Source organism: Hibiscus syriacus, unplaced genomic scaffold, assembly GCF_006381635.1.
Source record: "Hibiscus syriacus cultivar Baekdansim isolate YM2019G1 unplaced genomic scaffold, ASM638163v2 tig00000778_pilon, whole genome shotgun sequence".
Taxonomy (NCBI): Eukaryota; Viridiplantae; Streptophyta; class Magnoliopsida; order Malvales; family Malvaceae; genus Hibiscus; species Hibiscus syriacus.
Genome location: NW_024061825.1, coordinates 2,817,237 through 2,835,794, shown reverse-complemented (window position 1 = coordinate 2,835,794; position 18,558 = coordinate 2,817,237). Strand labels below are relative to the sequence as shown.

The 18,558-nt window shown below is 37.3% G+C and overlaps 1 pseudogene; it reads right to left on the bottom strand.

The window, feature by feature from the left end:
* Positions 1-5,161: 5,161 nt before the first annotated feature.
* LOC120115341 lies at positions 5,162-17,917 on the bottom strand (annotated as a pseudogene).
* Between the last annotated feature and the right edge of the window lie 641 nt (positions 17,918-18,558).

Below are 18,558 nucleotides of genomic sequence, written 5' to 3'. Positions count from 1 at the left end.
TGTTGTGGTCTCTTGTTCTCCGTTGCTCTCTGTCTCTTTTCTTGTTTGCAGGTGAGCCGAGACTTTATAGCTTCGATGAAGCTCTTGTCGGACCGGTCCCGGAGGGGTTTCTCGGTGAGTCACCATAGCTATGGTGGTGACTCAACATAGAGCTCGACGTGGGAGGATGTTATCATGGCAGCAGAACTTCTGGAGTCTTCTGTTGGTGGCGTCATGGCAGCGGCGGCAGCTGGAACGTTGTTGTGGCTACAACAGAGGCGGCGACGTGGCCCTTGGGTGATGATACCCTAGGGTTTCCTACTTGGGATCATCTGGACCGTTGGATCATAGCCAGATCCAACGGCTGTGATGCTGGCGGCTAACTGCTGAGATGAGAAAAACCCTAGAGTTTAGGGTTACTGTTGGATATCTACTTGGGTCTGGAATTTGATAACTGGGCCTCATATTTGTAAAACGGGCCTCCGGGTCTTGGGCTTGTAATATTTAATAAATAATATATATTATTAATATTAATAATAATAATAATAATAATAATAATAATAATAATAATTTTAATAATAATAATAAATTTAAATTTAAAATGAAAATGAAAAAAATTGATGTCTACATAAAGAACTGGCTTTGGCAGCGTATGGATTTCTTAGATCTGGGAATGTATATCATCACCGAGAGTTTCAATTCTGGTTAATCGCTCCCCCACCAAGGAGTTTCGAATGAGAAAAGGTATCCGTCAAGGGAATTCGCTGTCTCCATTTCTCTTTATATCGGTGAATGAAGCTCTTCACTTACTTCTTATGAAGGCTGAGAAAGTTGGAAACATTGAAGGTTATGTTGCACCGATACAGATACGGATACAGATACGGGGACAAGAAACGACAATTTCTAAAATTATAGGCTACGGGGACAGTAAGGGTAAGATACGGTATATAAAAAATTTAAAATTATAAATAGATGTAAGTAATCATAACTAAATTTTATATTTCTTATAAAATTGCTGTAACACCCTAATTTAAATCTAATTAAAAAATCCTAACATTTGAGAATTTTTTTCTAAATCCCTAAATTAATTTTGGTGGTCAATTTGAAAATAATTAAAAACTTGTTTCTATATTCGAAAGGATTAGAAAGATTAGGGATCAACTAACAATTAGACAAAAAAAATTATTTAAATATTATTCTCACTCTTCTTCCCCACCCCGCGCTTTATTTTTCTTTCTTTTTCACAAAACCGCCCCGCTCATTCATTCCTCACCGCGTTGCCGCTGTTCTCAGCGTGTTGCAATCAAAATTATTCTTGGGGACATCCCAAAATGTCCCCAAATAAGTTCTGACCATCCCCGAATTTGATCAGCCGTATCTTACTACCGTGGCACGTCCCGGTACGTACCTCAGCCGTCCCCCGTACTGTCCCGGTGCCGGAAACGGGACTCCTTTGCCGTTCCCGTGCTTCATAGATTGAAGGTATCGGGAATATTATTCGTAAACATTCTCTCCCATTTGCAGTTAGCGGATGACACAAAGTTGTATATCAAGCCTAAGATGGAGTAAAACATTCTTTCTTCCATTTGCAGTTAGCGGATGACACAGTGTTGTACTGTTGTTTATCAAGCCTAAGATGGAGTAAAACGATATGGACGATCTATGTTTTTGGTGTGGTGTAGGCCTGGAAGAGTTAGAAAACATTTTTGTAAGCTGCTCCTTCATCATTCGCTTCTGGGAAGCAATCTCCAAGCGGTGGAGAGTCTCTTGGGGGTGGTCCAAGTTCAACTGACAGATTATTTTAGTGGTGTTTCTCCGCCCAACTCCCTTCAAATCTAAAAAGAATATGGTTAGTGTCTATCTCAGCTATCCTTTGAAGTGTTTGACTATGCCGAAACGATTGGGTGTTTAATAAGAAGAGAATTTCGTTAAGGAGTTTATTTTCTATGTCAAGTTACTTGCGTTGTCTTGGTTAAACGCGTTAAAAGCCAGAATAGCTATTAACGAGTCAGCTTGGTAGAATGACCTGAGGGAATGCCTTTCATTGTTTCCAGACACCAATGGAAGAATTTCTAACCCGATGTCTTGTGGCTGGATCTTTTGCATCTCTGGAGTCACTAAAGCGGGTTGGGGTGGTTGTGGGGGCTGCCTACGCTCTCCCTACGGTTTCCTGAAAGCGTTATTCTATGGTCCTTCTAAGGAAAGCAGTTCCATTGGTTCAGAGTTGGAAGCTATTAAGGTGGCTTTGGAAGTGTTTTTAGAGGCTAAGTTTGAGGGAGCAAGATCGTTGGTAGCATAGTATCTAATTGCGGTTGCGGATGAAGTTGCGGTGTCGTGGTTGCGGACGTTACGTAACTTGTTGCAGCTATTGCGGGCGTGGTCTCTTCCTCAAAAATCACAATACGTCTAATATTATATTTATATATTTTACAATTATCTTTCAATATAGTAATTTTAATATACTATTTTAATATTTTATTTTGAAAATAAAAATTTAATTTCATAGATAAAAATTTATTAAAAACAAATATAAACCGTAGAAGTGCTATCATACTGATAAATAGTAATAACAATTATAATGTTAATGAATAACATATAAACAATATCACTAAAATCATATCAATTTTTTTATATTGTAACATAAAAATGTTCATTTTACGCAACGTAGAAATAAAGAAAAATACATAACTACAAATATAAAAATGTTATATCTTACAGTTCACCACCAAAATGAATGGCGTGTCGGATCTAAAGTATTTCCATATTCGTCATTGTCTTGGTTTTGATACCTTCCTATTCCATGTGAATAAGACATCACATTATATGCATCATAAGATGCATCATTGGTTGGAAACATGTTATATGATAAATGATGACAAAAAAATCCATAACTTGGATTTTGTTCAAGGTAACATGGATAACATGAATTTGGTTGGTAAAAATGAGAATCATGAGATGATTTACTAATTTCATTATCATTTGTAGCTGAACTATATGATGATGAACCTGCAAATGAATCATAAAAGTGTTCTTCTATTCTCCTATGAGTTCTATCATCATCATCTCTTCTATTTTGTGATATATTTTTTCTATACAAACATAAATTATCATCGTAAGGATATCTGGATGTACCTTAATCTCCATGAAAATCAGCAGAATAAATGTGTCCATATTTTGGTTGGTATGTACCTTCATTATCACCACCATGATCACCACAACGACCATCGTCATCGTCATCATCATCATAACTTGACGCCGATAGTTGAACATTTTCCTCATTAGATAGAGTAGGTGAACTATTCATATCTTCACCTTGAGTTTTTTCATCAGTTTCATTAAGTAACTTCTCATGCAACCATGAGAAGTTTTGTTCACTATCAAATGTAGCATAATCTATTTTTTTCAATCCATGCATTTAGTAGGTCATCTTCTTCAAAAATATTTTCAAGATTAATCGGATTAAAACACATTTCTAATTCTTGTGCACTTTTCTTTGCATGTTTCTCAGCTTCAAACTCATATTATAACAGACATAAACCAATTTTTGAAGTTTTTTATGCTTGAGTCTATTTCTCTTCTTTGTATGGATCAAACTAAAAGTAATTCAATTACGCTCACAATTTGAAGATGAAGTTGTTTGACTCAAAACTTTGACAGTGATGTGTTGAAGTTGCAATGCACAATTTCCATAATTAATCCACCATTCAACTACAAAAAATATAAATATTAAGATATAATTCATAAAATATTTATACATATATCTTTATTATCTATAAAACTATAGATTATGCATTCTTTTTGTTTACCATGATTAGTCTTCAAAATTGCAGCTTGAGCTAATAGTGTTCCAAAAGAATCCATTTTGTCTCGATATGGCAAAAACTAAAAAAATAAATGAATTAATATTTTAAACATGATAATTTATGAGTTTTTCAACCAATTTAAGTATATAAATACATACATGATTCATTGCAAGAATTTGATCTTTCAAGTTGGGTTCTACCATCTGTATTACATTTCTAACTCCATTCATAGTTTCACGAATCACTTCACTTGTGGAATTGCCTCCGTATAGAAATTGTGAATTTAGAAAATATCCTACATAAAAAAATAGCTTAATAAATATCTAAACAATATATCAAACTTTAAATTTAAAAGTTTTATAACGTATCAGCAGAATGTAAATCATTATTAAGTTGTTTACTCCATCGTCTATCAATTATTTCCCAATATAATAATAAATAAACATATAATTATGATACTTATTGTTAATATAAAATATTTAATTTAAAATGAATCACGTCAATTTTATATATGAGAAAAATTCAATTTAAATTTAAATTAATTTTAATTTTAAAATAACGTTAATAAATAATTTAATGAATTCAAATTTAATTAACTAATTTTAAACATAACTATTACAATATTATTAATGATATATATTTATAATCCAGTTTTTAGAATTAAATTAGAACAATTCATCTATGTAATTTTATATTTCAGATAATTTAGAGTTTGTTGCGGTGCAATTTATAGCATGTTGCGGTGTTACGTAATGATTTTTGATTGCAACAATCGTGAAACGGTTCCCTTATTGCGTTACGCCGATATTACGTCGCGGTAACCTTAAAAATTGTTACGATGCGGCCAGAATCATTCTATATATAGTCCTGCAAAAGTAGAAGCTAACAGTTTATCTGCTGCTACAACAAACCTCCTTACCACGTGGAGCAACGGCTCAACTAACCTGTCACGTGTATTAACCTCTTAATATCTCTAACATTTCCATGGAAAAAAGCTTACCGATTGTAGCAGATAAAGGATCCTATCTACAGAGACCAAAGGAAGGAGTTTTAGATTCGGTAAAGAAGAAATGCTGGAACAAAGCATCGACGGAGAAAACAAAACGTCACATTATCTTCGTAGCAAATAACAATTAAAAATGGTGATGGTTCGATGTTGCAGAGATTCCAATGTTTATATCAATAACATCATCTCACCTACAAAATCGAAACATTAATAGTTAAAATGAAAACGAGCAATAGTTAAATGGTCATATGAGTAGTTTACCCTAAACTAAATCACGAAATTGCTTTACATCATCGCAGCAAAAGAAACATTCGCAGCTGCAAGTCTGATCAATGGAAGAACAAATCACAAAAAATAAAGAAAAGAGTTTTTAACTTATACAGCTCATGCATTAAAGATCAAAACCGAGAACCAAAATTTATAATACTGTTCCAAATTCTAGTCATTTTGTAAATACCCAAAATTCCTAACCCTATTTCAGTGTCTGTTTCATAAATTCCTTCAGATAAATAGTCATTCATTCACTTGGCATTCTCAGCAGTCCGATCGGCGTTCTCGGCATTCTTGTCTTTCCACCACGGACCAACCTAACTAATCTTCATCTGCAAATTGTTTATTTTCAAGGATTTTGAGAATACCACCATCAATCAAGGGCTTCAACTCTTCTTTGGCCATTTTACGGACCTCGGAATCCGAGGATTCCCAAAATGCAGACACTACCTTCGAACTGCAAATAGATCAATGGGGATGATTTCGAAAAATGTTATGCCAGAGATCAAGTGGATGTTTAAGCTTTAAAACGTGAAAGATTTACAGAGACAAAACAAAGCAGCTAACCTGTGACCCTGGGCCCATAATTGACACTTTCTTTCAAGAGATTTCTTCCATAATGTGGAAGCAAATGCAGGGCAGTCCAAGACCAGTTTCCGTATGGTGCGACTGGAATGAAAGTTTTCAAGCACATGTTCTTCCTCCAATTCTTCGGGTTCTTCAGATATAGGCTTCGCTGCAAGTGCTGATATAGCATCACGCAAGTTACTCAACTTTTCATCCAATGTTGGGTGCAGAATTCCATCAGAACCACCCATTGCAACCTGCCATTATTCGAGACATATGCCAAGGTGATTAAATCATGAGATTGCTGATCGAAAATAGCTCAATAAAAGATATAACAAAAAAAAAAATTTTGGATGGAACGCCTGTCCAAATGTTCAAGTATAAATATTCAGTTATAAAGTTAACACGTCATAAGAGATATAACTGCTGGTTATCGACCACGTTCCAAGCTTCTAGCTTAAACTACTTCTGGATTTTAATACAAAGTCCATTAAGAAGAACAAAGTTTATCAACTCAATAATTACTTCTTTGCCAAAATTTGAAGTAAGCAATTCTCCCACGTTTTCAATGCAAACGTCAACAAGATTCTGCAAAACCAAGCATCACAAAAGTTAAACATAAAGATTTTGATGTCTTCAGCCAAAGGACTGACAAAAGATTTTCCTTTATAAACACAAATAAGGGCATATCACCCCTAATGGGCAAGGACCAACCACTCTTGACTAGCAACTCTCTCCTCCTTAACAAAGGATCCTTCTTCCCACCTTCAGCTGAGTAAAGGTTCTCTTCGGGAATATCGCTTTTACCGGACCTGGTTTCTGTCATATCAGAATTGGTTGTAGCTGCCTCTTTTGTATGTTCTTCATCAAGGTTCTCTTCAGGAATATCACTCTTAGCTGCCACCTTACCCGATTCATCCCTTGAAATTTTCTCAGATCCGACTTCAGAATCATTCTGAGAAAGTAAAAGCCATTGTAAATTCCAGCAAATTTTTGTTTGCAATATATTATAGATCAATAAAAGATCACAGCTATTAAACTACCTTAGCACTGAGCGACATAACAGATAAATTTAGAAACGCCAGACCATCAGAATTTAAATAGAGTGAACAGTCTGGATGAAGCAACTGCAACAAGAGGCGCCTTCCACTCTGAAATTCACAAAACACAAACAGAAACTCGTAAGGAACTCAGGACCACTAAAAACTGAATTAATGTCAGCTCCAACAAATGGCACAATTTTAGGGATGTGATCCATTCTATGGACATTCTAAAATAACTGTTAAAAGTATGAACTTTTACATGGCCCAAGCTGAGTAAACGAACTCCTCAATTTATCAGTTCAGACTTTAAGGATTCTGAGGATAATTCAGATAATGAGGGTATATATATTCTTTTGTATTAGCTTTACAGGTCATTAGCCCATCATTATTTACTGACCAAGTTATCTTCTTAAACATCTGTAGTTAAGATAACAGGTTTAGAAAGAGTAAAGACCTTGTCCAAAGCAAGCTCTTTCAATGTTGCTTGGAGCTCGCGGATCACAAACTGTAAACAGAAAATTAAGTCAGGCACTTGTAGAAAGTAACATTACATAACAAAGAGCCGTAGTAATGAAAGGCTACACCGCAGAAACTAACCTTTGTTATAAGCTTTGTGTCATCGACCATCGAAACAATGCCAACAAGTACCTAATGAAATGGAAATCAGAGACAAAAGCCTTAAGCGGTATAAATCTTAATGAAAGGCCTCGTGACACACACTTGTAATGTTACTAGGGCCATTGTTGAATTTATCAAGAGTCGATTAGACTTAAGACACAGAGCTGTGCAAAACTCATGAAAACCAAGTTAACCAAATTACCTATGCAATTTGATTCATTCAGTTTGGTTAGTTCAGTTCCAGTTAGGTCAGTTAAAGGAGTCAGTTTAAATATGTTGATTTGATAGCAGCTTAATATAAATATATTATTTATGTATATATTTTAAATATATTTATAATATTAATTATTATAGTAACAGATCTGATTACATTTCTCCAATGATTATAAACTTTTTAAGGAAATATAAATAAGATATATAATATTCATAAATATAAATTACAAAAAGGGTAGATTGGCTCATTTATTTTTGGTTAAGACAACCAAACAAACCGATCAATTTAAGTCAGTTCAGTTATTTTGGTTTTTCCTTAAGCCAGACTGGTTTTCAGTTATTATTTATGGGAAGTCAGTTAATTTCAATTTTGGTTTTTCAACTGAACCTACCGTCTACACACTCTTATACGCATTAAAAGGGTTAAAAATAAGCCATCTACAAAGACTTCCAATTAGCATTTCTAAGAAAAGAAATTCAAGTGTATAGAATTCCATAAGCAACCCTTACCATGCCCCACATTGATCATGTGCTATCTTGCTTATATGGCCTTTCATTCCTTTGATGATTTTCTTTCTTTCCTAAAATGGAACACAAAAAGGATGATACTTCACGAGTTAACAAGAACTAATAATCCCACCCAGAAATATTAACATCTAGTGTTTTTCTAGAAAAGGGTATCCTTAAGAATTAGGTTTTATGGAACTCGTTCAACCAACTGCAACAAACCTTTGCAATTCCATGCTTAACACAGAGCATCCCAATCTTAGATCCATCCCGGGTATGGATCATACGAACTAGAAGATGACCAGACAGTTGTTGAATTATATCTGCAGCAGAGGACTATTGACAAACCAAATTTAGTAAGAGAAATCACATGGAAAAACCTGTGCTACAGACAGAAAACGTTTTAGAGAGTGTTTCAATAATGCATGTTAAGATCTTACAGACCTGATCAACTATACTCAAATACTCTCCTAATACCCTGTGTATCATCAAGTGGTCCACTATTCCTTTTTCAAGGATTGGTTGAATCACCGAACTCGTGTCGCAAAACAGAAGATTTCTGCAGGCCCAGCTTTGATATTATGTCTATTAACCTGAAATAAGAACAGAATTTTGTGTCAATGTATGTTCCTGATTTGTTTTAGAATTAAGATATCACTGTGGAATCACATATATCCAACAAGATAACAACAAAGCTGTGAAAGGAATAACATCAGAAAAATTCAACGGCTGCCCATCAGCCTCAGTGATAAGTTGTCGGTTGTTTAGGACTTTTTAGAGTACAACAATCATGGCTAAGAAGTACAAACTTATATAAGTTCTACCTGCTTTCTTTGATGGATGCGAGGTCTTTAAACAGATGAAGCTCTGTAGAATATAATTCCATTAGAAGCTCTTGTTTTTGAGTGGCATTTCCAAGTTGATATGCATGCTCAATAACTGCAGAGGAATAAGCAACGATATTGAATGTTAGCAAGGCTTGAGCGCAGATTTACCTCTCAAAACTTAAGTGAAATCTGGCTACTGAAAACTAAACCAGTTTTATCACTCACTTCAATAGACATCACCTGCACATAAAAAATTGAGTAGAATTTAGATCTTCACTACTCGAACTCAGGTAGTTGCTCTAGTTGAAAAGTTATCTTCACCGGAACCCAGGAGGTAACAATATGAGTGAGAAAGTTAGTGAGAGAGTGAACGTGGCGCTTGGTTCTGATCCTTCAGGTAGAGATGGAGCACTGTCTGGAGATGGAGCATGGGTAGCTTTCATAGACTATCTTAGTAGGAGAGTTCATAGAAGTGTTTTATGGGAGCGTTTTAGTTACTTTGGCAAGGTGACTAAAGTGTTCATTCCGTTCGTTAATAGGAGGCCAAAGTATAAGGACTATACATTCGCTTTTGTGCATTTTGCTAGTAAGGAGGATCTGTTCAATGCAAAGGATAGGATGAATAACGTTGTGGTAGATGGTCGGAAAATATCGGTGTCGATTGCAAAATACCAGAAGAGAAGATATCCGACGAGTCGAGAGCGAGATACCGGTGTGGGGTCTGCAGAGGTCAGAGAAGTGGAGTCGCGCGGAAAGAGATCAATAGGCCAAGTTGAGGCGAGAAGGAGGGAGTTGCTTAGCAAATTTCATGATGGAAGATCTTATAAGGATTCGGTAGTGGGAAGGGTTGTTTCGGAGGGTCAAAAGAGGAATAGTGGGGGAGGTTCGATGGAGGTTAAGAAGTCGTTGGAAGTGCATATCCCATCGGAAGAAAGAACTTGGTTAAGATCATCTTTAACTGGCATATGCAAAGAGATGTTTGAAGTGGAGCTTGTGCAGAGAGGTTTAAGGACTGAGGGTTTTAATGTCAAGGTGGTAAGATGGGGATATGCGAAAAATGCATGTATGATCGTCTTTCAGTCGGAGGAAGAGAAAATCGCAGCGGTGGAAGACAAATGGGAGGCATTGTCCTTCTGGTTTGAAAGGCTGGAGCCTGTCTTGGAGTCAAAGGGTGTTCCTTTATCCTACTGTGCTGTGTCCTTGATGGGTGTCCCTCTAAATTGCTGGTCAGTGCCATTTTTTTCTAGTTTGGCTACAAGATGGGGCAAGCTAGTAAAAATCCAAGATCAAACAGCTCAAAGAGTGGACTGTAGGGTAGCGCGTATGTTGTTAAGAGTGGAAAGCCCGTTTGATATACCGTCCCAGGAAATCATTAATACTTATGGTAGATCCTTTATTATTAAGATTAAAGTGGAAGGTTGTGATGAGTTTTTTCCTGAGCTAGATGATGGGGTTGTTGATGGTGGGGTAGAAGATGGTGGTTCTGTGGGAGGTCGAGTAGTCCCGGGGGCAGAAACTCGATCGGAAGGGATCAATGGGTCAGATGGAGAAGATCTGCAAGGACAGTTGAATTTCCAGTTGATGTCAGGTGCAGCTCATGGGGCTGGCACGAGGATTGATGGCAATTTGAATTTTAACATGGAAGTCAATAATATTATAGGAGCTGACCACTGTGTTGAGGGGATAGTACTAGGTGAGACGAAAAGCAAGCAGATTGTGTCAGAGTTTCCTGCTGCTGAGAGAAAAAGGGTGTTCAGCGTGGAAGATGGTACCTCGGGACAAGATAAAGGAGTCAAAGATTATGGGACTACTTCTATAATGGGTAGATCTGAGGAGGTTGGGCCTGAGCAGTATGGGTTTGTTCCTTCAGCCCAATGCTGTCTTGTGGATAATGAAAATAATTTTCAGGAACAAATACTATCTGATTCTTATGAGGAAAACAGCAGTTCCAGGGTGGAGGAGGTGATGGATAATAGCAAGGAAAGTGAGGTTTTGGATAGGGGTAAAAGAGGTAGCAAATCTAAAAAGGTTATTAGTAATCCGATGGTGAAGAGTTGCAAGAGATGGAGATTGGGATATCAGGTGTCGAAAGGCCTGTCAACTAGTAAGACCTCTACAAGTTTGAGGGGTTGTGGATGTTTTGATAGGGTGTACAGAAGGTCGAAAACAAGAAGAGTTTGGCTTTGTTCAGAGGTGAGTCACAGACACATTCAGAACAGGATGGTTCTTCATAATTTTAAACAATGTTCTTCAGCTTCAGGGGATAGGGGTCAGGAAAAGGATTCAATCGGCTCTGCCCTAGATCAGAATACTTCCCCGGGACACATTAATAGCAGTCTGCCTCCAATTAGGGGGGTGGTAGATTCGTCTATTATTTCAAGGAATAGGAGATTATACAGAAAGAAGAGAAGAGGACTAATCTCAGAAGCTCTAGCCAATGCAGAAGTTTCTACAGTCTACTCTAGTTCATTCTCTAATGTTCTTGAGGAAGCATTGAGTACTTGGGAAGTTTGTCAGAGATTAGGCATTTCTTTCAAGAAAGGGAGGGAGGCTTTTATGGATAAAATTAGAAAGATGGAGGAAGGTGTAGGGGGGATGGATGAAGCTGGTCTGTAAGCCAGTTTCAGTTTCTTGAAGGTTTGGGATTGAAGTGTTTATGATGGAGTGTAATATTATTTCGTGGAATGTTAGGGGCTTAGGAAGAAAGGAAAAGATTAGAGGGGTGTCGAGACTTGTTAATAAGGTCAAACCGATTGTTATGTTTTTACAGGAGACAAAACTGAGTAAAAGGCAGAAGGGACTTAATCGAAGATTAGGAGGTAAGCTGTTGAAGGGATTAAGTTTTCAACCAGCAGAGGGGTCTGCGGGTGGACTGATGTGTCTGTGGAATGAAGATGCTTATGAGGTAAATGAGATGTTTAATCACAGTAGATTTCAGGTGTTAATAGGGAAGTTCAAGGTGTCTAAGGTGGAGTGTGTTTTTATCAATGTGTACGGTCCTTCTGTTGAAGAAGATAAGGAGGAGTTTTTCACGCAATTGTTGGGTTATGTTCTCAAGGTTGATCTGCCACTCTGCATTGGTGGAGATTTTAATGCATATCTCGAACAAGAGGAGAAGATAGGTGCATCACAAAATTGGCATTCAATGGGTCTGCTAAGGAATTTCCTCCAACAGTCAAACCTACTAGACTTACCAATGGTAGGTGGCTCGTTCACTTGGGGTAGTAATAGAGAAAGTGCCACTTGGGTAAGGCTTGATCGTTTCTTATTAAGTACTAGCTTCTTAAGATGCTTCCCCAAGTCGGTTCAGAAGTTTCTACCTAGATCCCTGTCTGATCATAACCCGATTCTATTGGCTGAAGATGGGAAGAACTGGGGACCTAAACCCTTTCGTTTTTTTAATTATATGTTGGAGGAAGAAGGCTTCGTAGAGATGGTTCAAAATGCAATGTCAGATCGGAACGATGATAGAGGGGGAAGAGAAATGTTCGGGTTATTACAAAGTACTAAAAAGCGTATTAAGGATTGGCCAACCAGAAATACACAGGGGATATCTGAAGATATTACGAGGTTGGAGCGCAAAATAAATGACTTGGAAATGAAGGCGCAAAGTGGTGGGCTATCCAGTTTGGACTGGGAACAGCTTCTTTCATCCAGGAAAGAGCTTTGGAAAATGCACAGAATTGAGGAAAGGATATGGTGTCAACTGTCGAGGCAGAAATGGATCAAAGATGGTGACAGAAACACTAGGTTCTTTCAAATATGTGCTGTAAACAGAAACAGATTGAACACTATTTCGGCATTGAAAGTGGATGGTGAGGTGATAACAGATCCAGAGTTGATTAAAGTCCATGTTTCTCAGTTCTTTAAGAAAGCTTTTAATTCCAAAGATTTTTTAGAGGTGGAGAACTTAAATCTAAATTTTGATAAATTGAGAGGAGATCAGAGGATTAGTTTGGAGACTATGTTTTCAGAGGAGGAAGTAAGGGAGGCTATTTTCTCTTCGGACAGTTCGAAAGCCCTAGGTCCGGACGGCTTTACAATGGGTTTTTACAAGAAGTTCTGGCCAACTTTGAAGGGACAACTTATGAAGTTTGTGGAGGATTTCTATTATGGGAGAAAATGGGACCATGGTGTCAATCACGCGTTCATTTCTCTGATTCCAAAGAGAAACAATCCGGAATGCATTGAGGACTATAGACCTATAAGTCTAGTTGGCAGTCTCTACAAAATCATCTCCAAAGTCTTAGCTAGAAGACTAGTTTCAGTGATTCAAGATATTGTAAGCCCTTCACAGTTCGCATTTATTCCGGGGAGACAACTTCTTGATTGTGCTTTTATTGCAAACGAAGGTATAGACTGCTGGAGGAAGAAAGGGCTGAAAGGGGTGGTTTTCAAAGCTGATTTTCAGAGGGCGTATGACTCGGTTGAATGGCCAATTATTTTCAGATTATTGAGAGTCATGGGCTTTGGGGACAGATGGGTTTCATGGATAAAATGTTGCCTCTCAACGGCGACAATATCGGTACTAGTGAATGGATCTCCTACAGAGGAGTTCTCGATGGGAAAAGGGCTGAGACAAGGATGTAGTTTGTCTCCTTTATTGTTCAATATAGTGGGGGAACTGTTAAATCGCATGTTATTAAAAGCGGCGGATGTGGGACTTTTTCAGGGTTTTGCTTTTGGAAGTTCGGATGCCCTTAGTTTAACTCACCTACAGTTTGCTGATGACCTGATTCTGTTTTGCCAAGAATCATCTACTTACATTCAGAATATTAAGAGAGTCCTGAGGATTTTCAGCATAATGACTGGACTTCATCTGAATTTGTCGAAGAGTAATTTGTATGGGATTAATGTGGAGGTTGAGACATTAAATGAATGGGCGAAAGAGACTGGTTGTGCCGTTGGAGTACTGCCAACAGTATATTTAGGTCTACCATTAGGAGCAAAAAGAAACTCCGAGGCTTTGTGGGAGCCAGTTATGCAAAGTTTTAGAAAGAAGTTATCCGGATGGAAAGCTTCTACATTATATATGGCAGGCAGATTAGTGCTGATTAAATCTGTTTTATCATCTCTACCAATTTTTTTCCTCTCTATTTTCAGGATGCCGAGTAAGGTTTATAGGAAGCTTAACTCTATTATGGCAAACTTCTTGTGGGGTGAGGGTCCTTTAAAGGGTCGAATTCACTGGGTGAATTGGAAAAGGGTCTGTCAACCTTTAGAGGAAGGTGGCTTGGGAATCTTGGATTTGAATTTCGCCAATAGAGTGCTGCTAGGTAAATGGGTGTGGAAGTTTGCTAATGAAAAAGACTCACTTTGGAAGAACATGATTTGCAGCAGACATAATGTGCGCATCCAGTCCTTAGACCTCAGCAAGGCAGTCTCTCCGTCGGATTCTTGGATATGGAAGGGTATTACAAAGAATTTTTTGGCAGAGGACGAAATTGGATATGGTTTGAGATCTCACTCGAAGATTCAAATTGGCAATGGAAAGTCGGTTGATTTCTGGCATGATGTGTGGCTAAACGAGGATTCCTTAAAGAATCAATTTCCAAGGATTTACGCTCTTTCAAATAATAAGTGGGGTAAAGTTTCAGAGTTTGGCAGTCTAATGAGGAACAAATGGATTTGGAATATTCAGACGAGGAGGAATCTCTGCGATTAGGAGTTGGATCACTGGATTCTCTTGATGTCATTATTGGAGAATGTAGGTCTCTCGGATTCGGTGGAAGATTTTCTGGCATGGTCGGGGAAGGGAGATGGATTGTTCACTGCTAAAGCTTGCAGGTTGACCCTTTCTTCCAACTCAGGGGGTAATTTCATGTGGAAAAGGTTTGTTTGGTCAGGTTTGGCTCCTCCTAGGGTCGAAACTTTTCTTTGGCAGGTTGCTCATCAAAGATTGGCAGTTAGAATGGAGTTGATTAGAAGAGGAGTTCTTTTGGAGGAGGTCTTTTGTCCTTTTTGTGCTAAACAGGAGGAAATAGTTCAACATTTGTTCATATCGTGTTTGGTTGCATGGGACGTATGGAGTAAGTTCTGGAGGTTATGGGGAGTCTCGTCTGTGTTGCCTAAAGATCCAGTCTCTTTGCTGTGTTCTTGGTCGGACTTAAGGCCTAAGTCAATTATATGGAGCCTTATTCCGGGGGTAGTTCTATGGTCATTATGGAAGGCAAGAAACTCAGTGGTTTTTGAAGATTGGAAACTGGACAGATATACTCTTTTCTTCATATGCAGATTCAGATTGGTTAAATGGTTCCTAGCCAAGTACCCGAATGTTTCCATCCAGGTTGACTCTCTTGTAGGGGATCCTACACTTGCAGATAAGCATCAGAGTAGTGACCATAAAAGGATGAAGGTGCAGGGATGGAGTCCTCCTCCACTTCATTTTTTTAAAGTTAATGTTGATGGGGCAGTTAGTGGGGATGAGCTGCTGGGGGGTATTGGGGGCATTTTAAGAGACTCGGATAGTAAAATTCTAGGGTCTTTCTCGCACGCTGTTGGTCCAGGACCCCCCCCCCCACTCGCTGAGCTGAAAGCCATTGAGAAAGGCATTGATTTCTTCCTTTCGACGGATTGGGCTTTGGAAGGAAGGTTAATTATAGAAAGTGATTGTAAGTCAGTGGTGGATTGGATTTTGTTGCCGACTTCATCTCCTCGTTTTCTTAGTTCGTTGGTTCAAAAAATTGCTTCCATAATCTTGGAGAGGGAAATCATTATTAGACATATCCCGAGGAGTTGCAATTGTGAGGCTGATTCTCTAGCTAAACAGGGGATTGGATGAATATTATAAAGGGTCATAGAGGTTTTCTAGCAGGTTCTTGGTCTATTAAGGCTGAAGGGGCTGGGAAAGTTTTGTTATTGTTTAAGGAAGGTTTGGTCGGTTAGGGAGTTTTGTTTAAATATTATGTAATTTTTATGGCTTTGTCAGTGTGTCTTGGTTGTATTTTATGTAATGAGTCCCTGATCAATAAAATCCTAAGGCACTCCTTTCCTCCCTCCAATGATTAAGGAACTTTCCCAAGAATTCCTTTAATCAAGAAGGGGGTTTTTAATGAGGCCTGTAATTTCTATCAAAAAAAAACTACTCGAACTCAGGTGAGAGAGCCCGATATGGATATGTTTCCAATATGTTTTTGTTCTAAGTTTTTCTATGTATTAGGAGGATCATTACAAAATCATATCCCCATACCCATGACAGTATATGAATCGGATCAATGCTACTCAAACTCGGGTGTGAGAGTCGGATCACAGGTATGTTCAATATTTTACAAGTCCTTCTATGCATTTTAAGGATCATTAGAGAGTCATATCTCAATACCCATGTTGGTATACAAGTAAGACATGATTACTTCAAGAAAAAATACATCGGAGCAACTTAGCATAGGAGACATGATAAAGGAAATGCACCATTAACTTTTTTGACAAATTTAGGTGAGCAAAATAAACTCTAACATACCTACAGATCCAACCATGTGACGAAGAAGTGAAGCAACATGCCCGCGGAGAGATGAGATAACCCCTGACAGCTGTTTTTTTAGATGCTGCATGCATTTACTTGTAATATAAGATTATGATAACAATAGGATTAGGCTTATCATTACCTAGAAGATAATTCTAAATAATAGTCATTGAAGTAACATAAGTATACCTGTATCTAACATTTTCTTCACAAGATGAACTGCGTAGGCATTACATGAAAGGGTGAGAATATGTGGCTGAAGCTCGGAAAATACAACATCCCTTTCTGTTTGCGAGCAGTACTTAACACAGGTCTAAGGCCAAACCAAATGGTTAGACAACCATAGCCTTCTGCAGTGGAATTAATTCAAAACTTAAAGAAAAGGCCAAAAACAACCCACCTGCAGAACACGAGATGAAACATGAGAGCCAGCAATTTCTGGAATCTTTCCCTTCATCTTTTGCAGAGCTTCAGTTATCAGCCTAAGAACAATTCAAATAACATTTTAGGCCAAAAACAGCAGTATTTAAATACTAAGCATTATATTTGTTCTCAAAAACATACTTTGATCTGTCTTCTTTAGGAATATTCCGACGTCTCATCTTTTCCCATAGAGAAGCAAGCTCCTAATACAATGTAATAGTACCAAAATTTGCATTAGACAAAAATCCATAATTGCCAAAACTTCAAAGAGTCAGCCATCAAATAAGTTCTAACCAACTCATAAGTAGGTGGATTCAAATATCTTAGCATTAAATAGGGGTGAAAAGACGTTAGTGCTCATAAGCTATTTGGTATGAAAAATCTATTTCAGCTCCGAGAAAGAATCGAATTTGAGTATTCTAATACCTGATTCAAGCACGGGAGTAATATATTTTTTAAATTATAACAGAAAAACTTCAATTTGAACTCAAACTCATGTTTGAGTCGAGTTCGAATAACCAAGTTTGAAATGGAGCATTAGAGTTGAGCTCGCCCTTTACTAGAAATAAAATAAAGTCAGCCCAAGCATTGTTTCCTCCCATGGAGTTCGAGCTTTACAAATGACACTCAGCTCGAACCTCAAATTCAAGTCAAGCTTACCAAATAACTTCAAACTCAGCTTGACTCGATTACATCCAAAATAAAAAGAAATAAATTGAACTTACTTGTTCAAGAGTATAATGCGGTTTCCTCTTCTTCTTTCTAGCTTCAGCCAATTCCTATCAAACCAATAAAAACAAGCATTAAATAACAAATAAACGGGTTGCCCTCAACAATTTCTTACGAAAAACAAAGGGAAAAAAGTGGAATGACCTTTGCTTGGATTCGACGCTCTCGTTTACTGAGCTCTTTATTTTCATTCCTCCGATTTCTTAGAATTTGAATGACCTGGGTGTTCTCGTTTTTGTTTGGATGAGTTGAAAGGTTTTTACAACAGCTTGTTTGAAGGATTTTTTGATGGGGATGAAGCAAGTAGCTTCGGCTTCTTCGATGTTGAGCTATCTCGGTCGTTGTTTGAGCTTGAAAATTGCTTTCTCTTTTTGGGTTTCTGCGTCTGTTGATTCTTGGCCGCCATTTCTTCTTTGGGACAAGTGGGATTTTAGCCTCTGCTTTTTAGGGTTTTGCGTTTAGGTTGGAGGGGAAAGGCTTGGGCCCGTTGATAGTCGAGACTAAGAATGCCGTACGGGCAGGTTTTGGACGGACAGTTTTTTTAACGATAAACTACATTATTTTAGTGTTTTGAGTAAACTCCATATTTAGTCCTTAAATTATTATTTTAGTTTCGTTTTAATAATCTGATTATTTTTTTAAATCATATATAACGTTATATTTTAATTCCGTTTTGATCTTCATCATTAAAAAATAAATATAACTATTGGCGTGATATATTTATTTTTTCAATGATGATGTGACATATCTTATGGTGACACATCAACATCACCGTTAAATATTTAACAGCAGACGACTAAAATATAATAAAAATGTAATGTTGAATATGATTTTTTTTTAAAAAATAATTGACTACATGTATAGTTTACTCTATCATTTTATAACAAATCGATCACTCAATCATTAACAATTATTAGCTCGATAATAGAAGATTGATCTGGCACATATTTAGCACCATTTGACCACACAAGATAGGAGCAAACTACATAAATAGTTATTAAAATATAAACAAGTTTTTTTTTCCGCATTGAAGTTATAAAAATAAAGATACGATTATTAACATTATCATTTTATAATAAATCGTTTACTCGATCATTAACAGTTAATTTTTTTT